Raw genomic sequence first — 16,580 nt, 5'->3', positions numbered from 1 at the left:
GACAGGCAGCCCAGATGTGCCTACATTTAAGGTGCAATATAGGCACAGTACAGTACAGTATTTGCTGGTTTGTTTTGTTGGTGGTCGGGTTTTTTGGTCTCCGCTGCTGCCTGATTGCTTACTTCCAGTTCCCCATGGTGTCCGGTTGACCAGTCAGTCCGTAACTCTGGTGTTCGTATCTTTGAGGTTCTATTGCATAATTATTCTTATGACACAGAAAAAGGAAGAGAAGTACCTACTCCATTCGAGGCCAAAGGCGGTTGAGAAGGAACTGAGGGCAATTCACCTGCACAGTACTAGATAACCTCGAGGCAAACCATGCGGGAGGGAGGGCGCATGAGCAGGCCGAATGGATGCCGCTACCTAAAATTTCCAATTAGAGGAGCAGGGGCACAGATGCACCTACAGTGGAGCACTCATCGGGACATTACACGAAGAACAAGAACTTAGCAGAAAAAAGGACCCAGCCCTTCTGTCCACATGAGAAAACAGTACCATTTTATTTGGGAGAGAAGAGAGCCCCCTTTCTTCTCAGCTCCTGCATTTTCTTTTGCTTTCTCCACTCTGCTCTCAGTGATATGAACTGCAGACAAAGTCTCTGAGAGCTCAAGACTAGGTCAAGCTGGCTCCACCCCAGCCTCAGGCCTCCCTCCCTCCTGAAGGCTCAGCTCTACCTTGGAGAGACAACTCAGTCCCATCCACAGCTTTCAGGCTTGTCTCTGCACATATGACAGTGAAACACTAGCAGAAAGTTTGAATTTCTCTAAAATCTCTGAAAAGTTGATTTTACCATTCTACATAGAAAAAGGGCAACTTCACATGAAAGCTGAGAGGCCCATAAAGATTATATAGCCTTATACATCACCACTAATAATAGAGACTCTGGAAATGGAACTTAAGTTTGACAAATCTGTTGTTTCATGAACCAAAATATAATCTTACTCCCCCACAACTGTATTCACTCTGCAACACTAAATGGAACAAACAGCCATGATTTATTTTAGTCGGTAAATATAAAACTGATTATTTATTTGTAGTTACAGTCACACGCAGAGGACCCATTGTGTAAATTACTGTAAAAACACAAAGTAATAGACAGTTGTGCCCTAAACATCTTCTCAGACAGTTTGAGCTAAACCCACAGAGGACTTCAAATACCACAAGAGAGATACTAAATATTGCTGTATTCAATGAGGAGCTAGTGCAAAGAGGGAGATACATTGCATGGTCTGCTGCATTCTGTCCCAACTGGCACGTTTGCAGGGCTGTTGGCTTCATTTTTAAGTAGGAGTTACAAAACCATAATCTTTAGTAACATTTACCAGATTGGGTATCCTTATTAGCCTTTCCTTTGGTTAGTAAATATATATATTGTACAGTCTTGAAAGAACTACTGTAATCTTGCATATTTATTGTTTGACTTGCCCCTAAGTTCAAGGAGTTAGATTGCCCAATGCTCCAACCAAAATCAGACCAGACAAAGGCAAATCTAGAGTGCTCAATTTGATAGCGCTTTGCAAACAGTTAAATCCTCTAGCACATCTCTCTGCTTCTCAGCTGCAGACTTGAAGCCCACACAATCAGAGCACTCAACTAGGAAATTGGGGAATGCCCTTACTCCACGCAACGGCAGCAAGGTTGGAGTTTTGTTACACAATGTACACAACCCTTCCATCTTGTAAGCATGAGCCATGACAAATCAGCAGAAAAAGGCCAAACAGCTAAGGCAGTCACACCCCAGGGCTAAAGTTTTGACCTGCTAAGGAACCATAATAGTGCAGATAATAAACACAAACAATTAACCCTTACCCAATCAGAAAAAAGTAAAATACCCAACTAGGGAAAAAACAAACTGATTAAGAAACAGGCAATAAAACTGTCAAGACACACATTTAACTGTGGTAAGGCAGCCCTCTTTCTCTTCTTGCTATGCGTTTCAGAAAAGGGTCTCCCATCTCTTGGGGACCTTCCCATGGACCCTAACAATGCCACCACTGATTTTGTTGCTTTCTTCCCTGTGTAGGCAGTTCAGAGCCCACCTACAGGATTACTCCCATACAACCCCTTTTGCCTTTATTTCTAAGCAAATTTACTGAACCCAAGCCACTGCCTCTTCCGCCCTTAGACAAACTGCCGCCGGACAGTGGCCTCCTTCTCTATTCTGTAGAGATGTGGGCTTGAATTCTCAACTTCCTGGTGCAACAGGTGGTTTCTTGAATTCTCAGTTGTGTTTCTCCTGGGTTCTCATCCCTTAGGTTTCCATCCCATCCTTTAGCCCAGTGATCCCAATAAGCCCTCTGCCCTCCAGATCAGACTTCTTGATGCTTTTCAAACAAATCAACCTGCCTATTCCTTCTCAAAAATGGGACTAGGTGTTCTCCTCCCAGTATGTCCACATCCAAAACTGGACAGGTGAGTTATATCCTATCCTATACCTGCACTGCCCAGCCAAGTTGATCCTAAGGAAGAAATTCTGTATCAAAACTTCCAGATCCATCTTCCAGTACTTTCAGCAGGGCATCTTTCCTGAAGAATGCTTACCCTCATCACAATACTTGCATTTTACACTGGGAAGTTCTCATTTTTATTCTGAAACCCCCACCACCCTGCCCCTTGACCTGTCTTTTACCTAAAAGCTTTTACCTAAAACTGGGAGCCAAAATTGGGTTACTGCTCCGCAGCCATCCTCTTCTGAATCTAGTTCTTGGACATCACAGAACTAGCAATATATAAAACCTTGATTTCTCCTAGGATCCAGGGCCAAACACCCACACAAATCTGCTCAACCTAAGAGGCTGGAAATTGAGTCAAGTTTCTTCATAGCAGAGAATCTTCTCCTATGAGGTTGAATGTTTCCTGCTTAAGCATACAGATAACAGAGTTTGCTCTCATTTGCCTTATAGTAGCACCAATCTAGCTCCTTTGCACAAGACACTGAAAGTACATGTGGTAAGAGACAGTTCCTACTTCGATGAGTTTACAGACTAACACACAAGACAGACAAAAGGCAGGAAGTAATATCCCCATATTATAGATGGAAACTGAGACACACAGTAAACGACTTGCTCAGGGTCATACAGAAAATCTAAACACAGATTCAGAAATTTAGTCCAAGTCTTGTAGGTCCCATTCCAGTGCCTTAACCTTATACTTAGTGAGGCGGGTTTTTCTCCCCCACAACAGAAGATTTCATTAGACAGCGGTAGTGACCATAAAGGAATGATACAGGAAAATATTTCGTAAATCACCCTTTGCCCAAAATTGAATGATTTATATTTAATAGCTGCTCTCTTCTAGAGATCTTTTCTAGCACAAGAATAATTTTTTTCACTCAAGTTGTCAATTACTCAATTTCAACATTATACTTCTCTTACTCACAACACTTACAAGACAATCTTACATCCAGATCTGTAGCTACTACTGAGGACATGTACTATACTAGTACAAAGAAAACTTTGAATATGTTACTGTTGTTACCCATTGTTGAAAAAAGTTTATATATATACATATAAAGATTCTTCTGCCCTGTGTCTTCAGGTGCAACTGCAACTGTTCTCCTCAGTAACAGACTGTTTGTAAAAGTCGTACTTCTTGAATAAAAAAATAAAACTGAAAACTAGACTAAAAATCCTCTTTACGCAAAGCAGTAATAAGTTTAGAAAAAAGGAATATTGAATCTATATTTAATACTAATCTTATGGTAAAGTACTAGAATACTCACTTTTGCCATCTGTAAAATAGGATAATATTACTGACCTCTTTGTAAAGCACTCTGAGATCTATGAAAGAAAAGCAAAAAAGAAAAGGTGGTGTTATTCAAGCAAGAACATAGGGGGGCATGGATCAGCATCTCCCCATCAGTACCCAGCATGCACCGGGGAAGCTAATGATCCAACCAGCAGACCAAATTCGGTGATTAATCCTGATTATGCACAACATGCCTCAGGTGGTACAAGCTCTAAGAAGCAGCAAGAACATACATTACAATCCTTGGTTCTAAATCGGGTTTCATTTTACTGTCAGTATCAAGATGTACTGGGTTAGATTCTTACATCATTTACAGTAACACTGAAGTTAGTCTGGATTTACACAAGTGTAACTAAAATCAGAATATGGCCCACTGAATTTTCTTCCCTAACACAACAATGTATATGTTGGGCCGGAGTCTCAATAGGTGTAAATGGACATCACGCCACAGGCTTCCCCAACTGACAACCCAGCCCGTTATTGACCTGCATTATTTGAGGAGGAAGAACACACAGTAAATCTTCCCAACACCATATTTTTTTTTCTTTATTGAAAGTCTGAGTAATTTAAAAATCTATCAGCATAGCAAAACAAACGGTACCCTAATTATGTTAAATTTGTGTGCCATGAACTGCAGATTACATCTAATGGTTCATCAGCTCTCTTGTTGTACGTTAATTTATTTCAGATCCATTTCTCAGAAGAGTTCCCATAATTTAGGTTATTTCCTAAATTTGTATCTTTACTACAACCTGGCTCCTGGGTACATTTACATTGCCTCATTTTGGCTTAGGAGAAGGTGAGGAAAAAAAACAGTTACCTTCTCGTAACTGTTCTTCGAAATGTGTTGCTCATGTCCATTTCAGTTAGGTGTGTGCACGCTGCATGCACAGTCATTGAAAGGTTTTTCCCCTAGCAGCACCCGTTGGGTCAGCTGTGGAGCCCCCTGGAGTTGCACCTTCATGGCGGTGAAGATAGGACCCTGCCAACTCACTGCCTTTTCAGTTTCTTCTTGCCGGCTACTCCGACAGAGGGGAAGGCAGGTGTGTTTTGGAATGGACATGAGAAACACATCTCGAAGAGCAACAGTTACGAGAAGGTGAGTAACCATTTTTTCTTCTTCGAGTGCTTGTTCATGTCCACTCCCATCAGGTGACTCCCAAGCCCTAACTAGGCGGTGGGGTCGGAGTTTATGGAATTACAGATTGAAGCACCACTCTGCTGAATACCACATCGCCCCTGGCATGCTGGGTAATAGCATAGTGAGAGGTGAAAGAGAGAACCATTCTGCAAATCTTCTGAATCAGTACCTGACCAGGAACGCTACCAAGGAGGCCTGCACTCTTGTGGAATATGCAGTTAGTACAGGGGCCGGTACTTTTGCCAGATCATAGCATGCTCGGATACAGGACGTGAGCCATGATGAAATTCTCTGTGACAACACCAGGAAGCCTTTCATTCTATCTGCAACTGCCACAAACAACTGGTTCGACTTACGGAACGTCTTCATGCATTCAATGTAAAAGACCAGTGCTCGTCAAACATCCAAGGAGTGTAGTCTTTGTTCCCAACTATCTGCGTGAGGCTTAGGGTAAAAGACCAGTAGAAAAATGTCCTAATTGGCATGGAATTGGGAGACAACCTTTGGAAGGAAGGTCAGATGAGGCCTAAGTTGCACCTTGTCCTTATAAAAAAACATATAAGGAGGGATGGGGCCCTAAGCTCAGTCACTCTCTTTGCTGATGTTATGGAGACCAGAAATGACACCTTCCATGACAGGTAGAGCAATGAACAAGTCACTAGGGGCTTGAAGGGCAGGGGGGAGGGCATTCGTCTGGACAGGACCAGATTACGGTCCCAAATTGGGATTGGTTGTCTAACCTGCGGGTATAGTCTGTCAAGACCCTTCAGAAAACGACTGCCCATGAGGTTGGCAAAGACTGAACGGCCAGCCGCTCATGGATGAAATGCCAAAATGGCCACCAGGTGGACCTTGAGAGATGATACCAAGAGGCCCTACTGTTTCAAATGTAGTAGGTAGTCTAAAATGAAAAGTATAGGTGCCAGCATCAGGAGAGCGTGAACTTGAGAACACCAGGTTGAGAATCTTTTCCACTTGGCTAGGTAGGTGGCCTTGGTGGAAGGTTTCCTACTGCCAGGTAGGACCTCCCTAACAGCCTCAGAGCACATTAGCTCTGTCGGGATTAACCAAGAAACTTGTAAGCGGTGAGGTGAAGAGACTTGAGGCTGCGATGATGAAGGCGGCTGCGGTCTGGGAAGCAGGGGCAATGAGACTGGGGTGTCCACCAATAGCTCCAGGAGCATGGCATTCCAGTGCTGGTGAGGCCAGGCTGGTGCTATCAGAATGACCACAGCCCTTTCCCAGCAGATCTTGAGCAGAACCTTGTGGATGAGTGGAAACGTCAGGAAGGGAGGAGGAACGCATCCACAAGGGAGCCCAGACTATCATTCTGGAAGGAACAGAACTGTAGGCATTTTCTGTTGCTCTTTGTGGCGTACAAGTTGATTCGGGGAATGCCCCAACTTTGAAAAATATTGTTCACCAAGTCCAGGCAAATAGACCACTCGTGATTGTGAAAGGATCTGCTGAGATAGTCCGCCAACTCGTTCTGAGAACCTGGGAGATAGGATGCTTCCAGGTGAATTGAGTGGGCTATGCAGAAGTCCCATAGCTTGAGGGCTTCCCGACACAGGGGGGAGGAATGAGCTCTACCCTGCTTGTTTATATAAAACATTGCAGTTGTGTTGTCTGTCATCACCTCTGCGCATTTCCCTTAGAAGTGGGCCTGGAAGGTCTGGCATGCCAGGCAGACCACTCTCAGCTCCTTGACATTGATGTGGAGTGAGAGTTCATCTTGGGAACAGAAACCTCGAGTCTGAAGGTCTCCCAGGTGAGCACCCCACCCCAATGCTTATGCATCTGTCACCAGAGACAGGGAGGACTGGGGCTTGGCAAAGGGGACTCCCGCGCGTACCTTCTGTGGGTTGAGCCACCAGTGGAAAGATTCAAGAACTGACACTGGGATGGTGACCATCTTGTCCAAACTGTCACACCCTGGCCAATAGGCTGATGTCAGCCAGGCCTGGAGAGGTCTGAGCCTCAGCCTTGCATGCTGTACCACATACGTACACGCTGCCATGTGACCAAGGAGTTTCGAGCAATTCCTCGCTGTGGTGGTGGGGTACTGCTTGAATCTTTGTATGTTGTCTGTCATTTTGACCCGAGTCTCACACTGCTCCAATAAACTCTATCCTCTGCATAGGGGATAGGGTTGATTTGTGCTCGTTGAGAAGGAGACCCAGCCTGCCTAAGGTAGATCTTACCAAATTGACATGGAGTTCCACTTGATCGGCCCCTGAGCAGCCAGTTGCCGAGGTACAGAAATACCTGCACCTGCCTTCATCGCAGGAAGGCAGCTACGACTGCAATGCATTTGGTAAACACTTGAGGGGCCGTTGACAGACCAAAAGAGCACTGCAAATTGGTAATGGTTGTAGTTGACCACGAACCTGAGAAAACGTCTGTGGGCTGGAATTAGAGAGATGTGGAAGTACGCATCCTTGAGGTCGAGGATGGGTATCAGTCTACCAGATCCAGAGGTGGAATGATTGCATTTAGAGAGACCACGTGGAAGTTCAACTTCTTCATGAATCTGATGAGACCTTCCAGACAGAGGATGGGTCTGAGAGCCCCTTTGGCTTTGGGGATTAGGGGAGGGGAACTGGGAGAGAAGAGGTGGGCAGGAGGCGGAGCGGGGGCAAGAACAGGTGGGGTGGGGTGGGGCCTGGTGGGAAGGGGTGGATTGGGGACAGAGCCTGGGGTTGAGCACCCCCCAGCACTTTGGAAAGTCGGCGCCTGTGCCTGATGCGCTCTACTATTGATAGGGGGGTGGCCCAGAGGATGAAGACCCCGCTACCGCTTTGTCCAGTGAGGACAACAAAGTAGCCAGAGGCAATACCGGGCCCTCTTGGCCTCTGGCTCCCTCGACTCGTCCTGCTCGGTGCTGTGCTTCTTGGCGCTGACTGCGGCCTCGGTGCCAGTCGTGGACCCAGGACCTGGACAAGGCTCCGTGCCGTTCACCTAAGCTGTTTCAGAGCCCTGAGGGGTGGGATGGTCTCTGGCTGGCAGGGGCACACGTCCTTCCGATACCTCAAACTGGGAACCTTTAGAGTGCGTGCCCTGGACCAATGGTAGGCCCATGGGGGTCCAGAATGGTCATGGTGCAGGCCCCTGCCACTGCACCTGCCACGGCACCATCCTCGCATCCTGCCTGTGTCTGCGGCGGTCTGATCGGTGCCGGCTGCGCCGCGAATAGCAGGACTCCATCTCTAAGTCTGATGACTGGGACATAGAGCTCTAAGACTAGGGTAACCAGATATCCCGATTTCATAGGGACAGTCCCGATATTTGGGGCCTTTTCTTATACAGAGGCCTATTACCTCCAACCCCCATCCCGATTTTTCACACTTGCTATCTAGTCACCCTAGCGAAGACCACAGCGGTGCCGAGTGGGACGGTGCCAGAGAACACTGCCATGGGGAGTGGTGCTGCGAGGACAGTGTTGGGGAACGATGCCGCAGGGATTGGTGCCATGGGGACGGCGAGCAGCGCCTCATCATTGAGGTCTTGCCTCTGGACGGTGCTGCGCATTGCAGCGCTAGAGGTTTATCCTGGCTGACGGGACTGTGGAGCCATCATGGCAATCAAGTCCCTGGCCACTTCAAATGTGTCTGGGGTGGAAGGCAGCTCCAGCTTCTTCCCTGGCACTCTCAAGCAGGGGAGTCCAACGGCACTGGACTCGACAGACCCCCTTGCAAGTCCAAAAGGTGCCGGCTCCTGCAAGACTGGTGCTGAGTGCCCATGCATGGGATGCACCCTGGTGGCACTGTCCAACCTGGCCGCTCTAGATGTTGGCGAACGCCCTCTGTCCACCTTCTTGTGCCACTTATGTGGCACCAGAGAATGCGAGCAGTGCTGTGCTGTCTACGCATGCTTCAGCGCCAGGGAGTGTTCATGCTGAGGATCTCTATGGCTGGAGTCCTTCAAAGAAGCATAGAATATCAGGGTTGGAAGGGACCTCAGGAGGTCATCTCGTCCAACCCCCTGCTCAAAGCAGGACCAATCCCCAATTAAATCATCCCAGCCAGGGCTTTGTCAGCCTGACCTTAAAAACTTCTAAGGAAGGAGATTCCACCTCCCTAGGTAATGCATTCCAGTGCTTCACCACCCTCCTAGTGAAAAGGTTTTTCCTAATATCCAACCTAAACCTCCCCCACTGCAACTTGAGACCATTACTCCTTGTTCTGTCATCTGGTACCACCGAGAACAGCCGAGCTCCACCCTCTTTGGAACCCCCTTTCAGGTAGTTGAAAGCAGCTATCAAATCCCCCCTCATTCTTCTCTTCTGCAGACTAAACAATCCCAGTTCCCTCAGCCTCTCCTCGTAAGTCATGTGTTCCAGTCCCCTAATCATTTTTATTGCCCTCCGCTGGAATGGAGGCCGGAGCACTCTGCACAGAGGTGCTTGGTGCCGGCTCCTGCCAGCCTGGAGCCATCTGGGGATGGAGGGCTGCTTCCATCAGGATCTGCTTCAGCCTGAAGTCCCATTCTTTTTTTGTCCATGGGTGGAACCCTTTACAGGTCTTGAACCAATCTGTTTGATGCACCTCCCCCAGGCACTTGAGGCAAGAGTCGTGGGGGTTGCCCATTGGCATGGGCTTGTGGCAGGTTCCACAGGGTTTAAACCCTTGGAATTGAGGCATGCCCCGAACCCCAAGAGGGGAGACAAACTGGGGTGGGGGAAGGCCTCCCACTCCTAGCTAACTAACTAAGTAACTTACACTAACTAAACTATTTACAGAAAGCTCAGTTACAATCACTAGGGGAAGCATTTGCTAAGGCAAGCGACCACAGTTCCAACAACTGTCACTGGTGGTAAGAAGGAACTGAAGAGACGGCAGGTCAGCAGGGTCCTATATTCACCGCCATGAAGGTGTCACTCTAGGGGGCTCCACAGCTGACCCGATGAGGTAAAGGGGTAAAACCTTCCAACGACTGTGCACACACACCTAATTGGAATCGACATGAACAAGCACTCGAAGAAGAATAAGAACAGGCCCTATGTACAGTTTTCACAAGATCAAGAGATCTGTAATAAGATACATAAGATTTACTGCTTGAGATGTCACTTTATACAAAGACTAACTTAACTTTAGTTTAAATATTAAGTACATAACATAAATTAAGCTCTATTTGTTTTGCTTAACAGTATACATCAAGTTTCTAAATTCCAATGAAAGTACTTGTACAACATTTTCTTATCTCCAGTTTCCAGTTAGACAAAAGTTTTATTGTTGCTTATGCCATTACATAAGGTAAATTAAGCTTTTATCACAGTTACCATTATAAGCCTTATTGTTCACATTTTCTCAAATATTCAAATAAATTCTTTTGGGGCTGAAATTTGGAAGGGTGCCTCTGGGGCCAAAGCCGAATGTGTAGAACTTCCGTGATATCAAATAGAATAGGAGGTGCTAGAACAGTGGTTCTCAACTCTGGTCCACCGCTTGTTCAGGGAAAGCCCCTGGCGGGTCGGGCAGGTTTGTTTACCTGCCGCTTCTGCAGGTTCGGCCGATGGCAGCTCCCACTGGCCGCGGTTTGCTGTTCCAGGCCAATGGGGGATGCGGGAAGCGGCATGGGCCGAGGGATGTGCTGGCCGCCCTTCCTGCAGCCCCCATTGGCCTGGAGTGGCGAACCGTGGCCAGTGGAAGCAGCGATCGACCAAACCTGTGGACACAGCAGGTAAACAAACCAGGCCGGCGCACCAGGGGCTTTCTCTGAACAAGCGGTGGACCAGAGTTGAGAAACACTGTGCTGGAGCTACGGTTCAGCTACGGTTCCACAGTATTTCAGCAGGTATTGTTTGAAAAATATGAATTTGTTTTACTTAAGCTTAACACAGTATTTGGAGTGCAGACTTGAAACATAGATAAGTGGAGAACCCTGACCCCACAGTAGTGCCATTCATTGAGTTTAGGCACAACTCAAGAATGGGGGGAATAGTTGGGGAGCAGGCTGGAAAGACAGCTATGCTTGACAGCCGAAGTATCGCCTGGCTTGTGAGAGGTCCTCAAGCTTCTCAGAGATCACTAGCTAAAGCATGTCACCTAAAAAGAATGACAAATACCTCAGGACAGAAGGATTTAAACACTCAGCCAGCTCTTCGTGTTATAGCATTAATGAGGTTTATATAGTCCTATATCATCCAGTTTACTTCTCTCTTTCCTGGATTGGAAATTACACACACACAGCATAAATAAGGCCTGTGGGTTGGTATGCAGAAGAGCAGGGAATGACAAAACACACAAATAATCAGAATGGGGTCAAATATTGATATTGATAAAGTCCTGACTACATAATCCTCTTAAATGCATGTCAAATAATCCCTCCTATTAGACCTGTCTCCCCTTCTCTATCTGTTTTCCTAGATCTCTTCCCATCCTTTCTCATTACTTCCCCTTATCTATTTGTATTACAGTAGCATCTCAGGGTCCCAACTGAGACAAGACAATGGCTGGGATGAGAAAAGAACCACAGACTGGTAAAGTAACTTGTGTAAATTCACACAGCAGGTCAGTGACTGAGCTAGAAGTAGAATCCAGGTCCCCCAAATCCCAGTCCAGTGTCCAATCCATTAAACCACTCTCATTTTTCCCCTAGTTCACTACCCAGATTTCATCGCGCCCTTACATAGCTGGCAACACATGGAAGTTTGCCAGGGCAGTTATCTTAATAAGGGACTGACTTGGGTCCCTTGACTGTTTTATGTGCATTCTGGCAGTTTCTGAATTACTTTCTTTTTAGGTGAGAAAAACCACCCAGAACTCACCTTGCTGACTACTGTTTTCAGGTAGAGTTTAGGTCCTTTCACTTATAAAACCCTAAATGGCTTGGAATCTACCTAACACAGACTGCCTCTCTCCATTGCTGCAACACTGTTAGCATGGGTGTTCAAGCTCCTACAGTTAGGAGAGAGGGCTGGCAGGCCATTCTCTTTGGGACCTGAACATTGGAATTCATTCCACATTCTCCTTTGTCCAAAACAGTCCAAATCCACTGACTTTGGGGAAACATTCTATGACAGGTTGTGGGTTATGTCTGTCACAAACTGAATTCCATTTTGTTTGGTGAATGCCATTTTCAATTATACCCTTCACCTTGCACTGTAACCTCCATCTTGGGTTAAGACATCCAGGTGGTGTCGAAAGCCAGTCAAATCTTGACAGGGTCTATTCTGGATGTTGTGTGCTCACGGTAGGGGATGGGACACTTGACAAGTACCAACAATGAGATAGCTAACAAGGACCAGCAACAATGAATGACTCTTTTCTACTGGAACACTGGGTGTTCTCCTAGCAGTGCCATTGCCTTTGAATGGCTCAACGACCAATGCAATTCCTTGGGACAATGGACTCTACACAGAAGCTGAAGGAGGCGCACCTGGAGCACACCCCAACCCTAGCCAAAGCACATAAACAATAACTGGGGATGGAACACAGAATGCCAACTCCGCAGAGAGCACAGATGCTAAATTGATGCCCCAATTTAAGGAAGGAGGGTATTAAAGCCCATCGCTTCACCTTTGATAAGAGGCTTGAGAAGGCTTTTCACTCAAATCAGAATTTCTTTGCAGATTAGCTCCCTCTTCTAATCCCATTACTGGTAGAAAAAACCACAGGGGCCTATAGCCAAATGGAAGGTACAGACTGTGGGGATTATGAGCAATATAGAGTTTATTCATAGATTTTAAGGCCAAAATGGGCCACTGAAGTCATCTAGTCTAACTTCCTGCATAACATAGGCTGTAGGACATCCCTGAATTAATTCCTGTTTGAACTAGAGCATATCTTTTAGAAAAAAAATCCAATCTTGATTTTGAAACTGCAAGTGATGAAGATTCCACCACAACCCTAGGTAATTAATTCCAGTGGTTAATTCCCCTCACTGTTAAAAATGTGAACGTTATTTCCAGTCTGAATTTGCCCTGCTTCTACTTCCCACCATTGGATCTTGTTATACCTTTGTCCACTAGACCAGTGATTTCAACCTGTGGTCCACGGATCTCTGAGGGCCTGCAGACTATGTCTAAGGGGCCCATGGAAGGTTGTTGTTACCATAGAACAGTCATTTTGAACCTATGAGCTGTGGAACCCTGGGGTCCTCAGACAATGCCTAAGATTTTCAAAGGGATTCACACTTTCATTTGAAATGTGTTGGGGTCCACAAATGAAGAAACGTTGAAAACCACTGTGCTAGGCTAAAGACAGTCATCACATTTCTGGCACTTATGTAGATACATCTAGACTATAATCAAGTCACACCTTAATCTTCTCTTTGATAAGATAAGTAAATTGAGCTTCTGGAATCTCTCACTATCGGACATTTTTTTCTTTTCTTTGATCTTTCTTGTGGCTATTCTCTGGATGTTCTCCAATTTTTGAACATCCTTCTTGAATTGAGAACACCATACTTAACACAGTATTCCAGTAGTGGTCAGATCAGTGCAAAACAGAGATAATAAATCCTCCTTACTCCTACTCAATATTCCCTGAAAATGGAGCTGATCTGCAGAGAAAACCTGATTCAAGTCACAAGCCTTCTCAAATGCAGTGAGATATCAATGTCTATCTCCCCTTCTACCCCACATATACATCCAAAGTGACAGGCCCCTGTCTGGCTTACTAGGGGAAGGGATATACTTCTTTAGGGTGGGAAGTGGGATAGAGACACAGACACTGCTGCAGAAGCAGAGAGGATCAGCATGGTGATCCTGTCTAATCCCCCAGGGACTGGAAGGGAACGGAGCTGATAAAGGACAAGGCCAGTAGGAGAAGTCCCCTTTTCCCCAAACCAGGCAGAGCAGCACTCACCCTCCCACCCTTGGAAATGGCAAAATACCAGATTTGGTCAGGACCCACTGTGAGCATTCTACAAGCTGCTCCTTTCTCAGGGAGGCTGAGAGGGAATTTTCCCCTCACAACCAGATTGGCCAAGGGGGACTTGGGGCAGTTTTGGCCTTTCCCGCAGCGGGTTGAGGGGGGTGGGGGGGCTTTGTTAGGGCGAGTAGGGAATAGGAGTTAGGCTATGATATCACAACTCATTGTGTAATTGTCGGGTGGATGTCCTGTGCAGGTACTCCAGAGGGAGGGGATACAGTAATCAGACAAATGGTTTGGTAAAGGATTTAAATGAGGTATATGTTAAAGGACCAGAACAAGGGGGTTTAGGGCGCCTATGACTGGCACAGCAGGGAGCAGACCACCGCCTCCTTTATAAGCCACCTCAACCTTCATTCAAGGGAGTGGAGAGATGGTAAGGTCCCAGCAGCAGGTTGGCTGGGGGTGGGGGAGCTGACAGAAGCCTCCAGGTCAATTTTGAAATGATGGAGTTACCTGTACTGTACACTTTTATCTGCCGAGTAGTCCCAGACATCTAATAATAAAGGTGCAGCCTAACTAAACTATATCCAACCTGTCCTGTCTTTCTTCCAGTATAGCCAGATAAATCCCACCAGCCTTTTTAGCCACATCATCATTCTGCGAGCTCATGTTCAGCTGATTATCAAATATGAGTCTCATGCTTTTTCATACTCACTGATTTCCAGGATACAATCCCCCATCCTGTAAGTATGGTCTACATTTTGTTTTGTTATATATTACCTTACATTTGGCCAAACTGAAATGCATATTGCACCCAGTTTACCAAGCAACCCAAATCACTATCAGTGACTTGTTCTCTTCATTGCTGACCACTCCCCAATTTGTGTCATCTGCAAACTATCAAAAACAATTTCATGTTTTCCTCCATATATTGACAAAAATATTGAATGGCGTAGGGCCAAGAACCGGGCCCTGTAGGACCTCATTACAAACATTCCACTCAGTGATGTTTCCCCATTTACAATTACACTGTCAGACGTATCAGTTAACCAGTTTTCAATCAATTTAATATGTGCCAATATAAAATGGCCTTGCCCCTTAAATTTTAACTGACTCCAGAGGCTTAAAGAAAGAGGGGCTTTTTGAGGGGGGAGAGGTTCAGAAGAATAAGAGAATGATTTATATCTAGATTAGGGAAGAAATGGTTGAGAATTTGAAAGTGGAAGGCAGCTTGGGTGAAAGTGATCATGAAATGGTAAAGTTCATGATTCTAAGGAACGGTAGGAGAGAAAACAGAACAATAAAGATAATGGATTTCAAAAAGACAGACTTTAGCAAATTCAGGGAGTTGGTAGGTAAGATCTCTTGGGAAACAAGTCTAAGAGGAAAAACAGTTCAAGAGAGTGGGAAGTTTTTCAAAGAGACATTATTAAGAGCACAAGAGCAAACTATCCCAATGTGTGGGAGACCACCCTGGCTTAAACAGAAAATCTTCAATGATCTGAAACTCAAAAGAGAGTCCTATAGAAAGCGGAAACCAGGTCAAATTACAAAGGATGAATATAAACAAATAACACAAGTACGTAGGGACAAAATTAGAAAGGTCAAGGCACAAAACGATATTAAACTAGCTAGAGACATAAAAAGTAAAAAAAAACATTCTACAAAAACACTAGAAGCAAGAAGAAGACCAACAACAAGGTAGGCCTGTTACTAAATGGGGGAGGGGGGAGAGAAATAACAGAAAATGTGAAAATGGCAGAAGCGTTAAATTACTTTTTATTTCAGTTTTCACCAAAAAGGTTAGCAGCAATTGGACGTCTAACAAAGTGAATGCCAGTGAAAATGAGGTAGGATCGGAGGCTAAAATAGGGAAAGAACAAGTTAAAAATTACTTAGACAAGTTAGATGTTTTCAAGTCACCAGGGCCTGATGAAATACATCAAGGAGCTGACTGAGGAGATATCTGAGTCATTAGCGATAATCTTTGAAAACTCATTGAAGACAGGAGAGATATAGTGCCCATCTATAAAGAGGGAAATAAGGATAACCTGGGGAATTACAAACCAGTCAACTTAATTTCAGTACCGGGAAAGATAATGGAGGAAATAATTAACCAATCAATTTGCGAACACCTTGAAAATAAGAAGAAGATAAGTAACAGTCAGCATGGATTTGTCAAGAACAAATCAAGTCAAACCAACCTAGTAGCTTTCTTTGACATGTTAACAAGCTTTGGGGAGGGGAAGAGGGGGAGATATCTTGACTTTAGTAAGGCTTTTGATACTGTCTTGCATGACCTCCTCATAAACAAACTAGGGAAATACAACGTAGATGGCGCTACTATAGGATGGGTGCATAACTGGTTGGAAAACCGTTCCCCAAGAGTAGTTATCAGTAGTTCACAGTCAAGCTGGAAGAGTATATCGAGTGGGGTCCTGCAGAGATCAGTTCTGGTTCCAGTTCTGTTCAATATCTTCACCAATGATCGAGACAATGGCTTAGACAGTATACATATAAAATTTGCAGATGATACCAAGCTGGGAGAGGTTGCAAGTGCTTTGGAGGATAGGATTAAAATTCAAAATGATCCGGACAAACTGGAGAAATGGTCTGAAATAAATACAATGAAATTCAGTAAGGACAAATACAAAGTACTCCACTTAGGAAGGAACAATCAGTTGTACACATACAAAATGGAAAATGACTGCTTAGGAAGGAATACTGCAGCAAGGGACCTGGGGGTCATAGTGGATCACAAGCTAAATATGAATCAATAGTGTAAGATTGTTTCAAAAAAAGCGAACATCATTCTGGGATGTATTAGCAGGAGTGCTGTAAGCAAGACACGAGAAGTAGTTCTTCCACTCTAC

General features: G+C 45.3%; 1 protein-coding gene across 5 annotated transcripts in view; it reads right to left on the bottom strand.

The window, feature by feature from the left end:
- Nucleotides 1-16,580, bottom strand: part of ADARB1 (adenosine deaminase RNA specific B1) — a 244,668-nt gene that overhangs the window by 132,521 nt on the left and 95,567 nt on the right. For 3 of the 5 annotated variants that reach the window (XM_048868928.2, XM_048868932.2, XM_048868931.2), the window contains exon 3: nucleotides 3,757-3,779. The exons of 1 other annotated variant lie outside the window; for it this stretch is intronic. The gene's annotated coding sequence lies outside the window, so the exon portion shown is untranslated. Of the gene's footprint in view, nucleotides 1-3,721; nucleotides 3,780-16,580 lie in introns of all 5 variants that reach the window. One more of the 5 variants, XM_048868933.2, reaches the window with a different exon arrangement.

Source organism: Caretta caretta, chromosome 11 (assembly GCF_965140235.1).
Source record: "Caretta caretta isolate rCarCar2 chromosome 11, rCarCar1.hap1, whole genome shotgun sequence".
Classification (NCBI taxonomy): Eukaryota; Metazoa; Chordata; order Testudines; family Cheloniidae; genus Caretta; species Caretta caretta.
The sequence above is the reverse complement of the archived record's forward strand: the minus strand, read 5'-3'. Positions and strand labels throughout refer to the sequence as shown.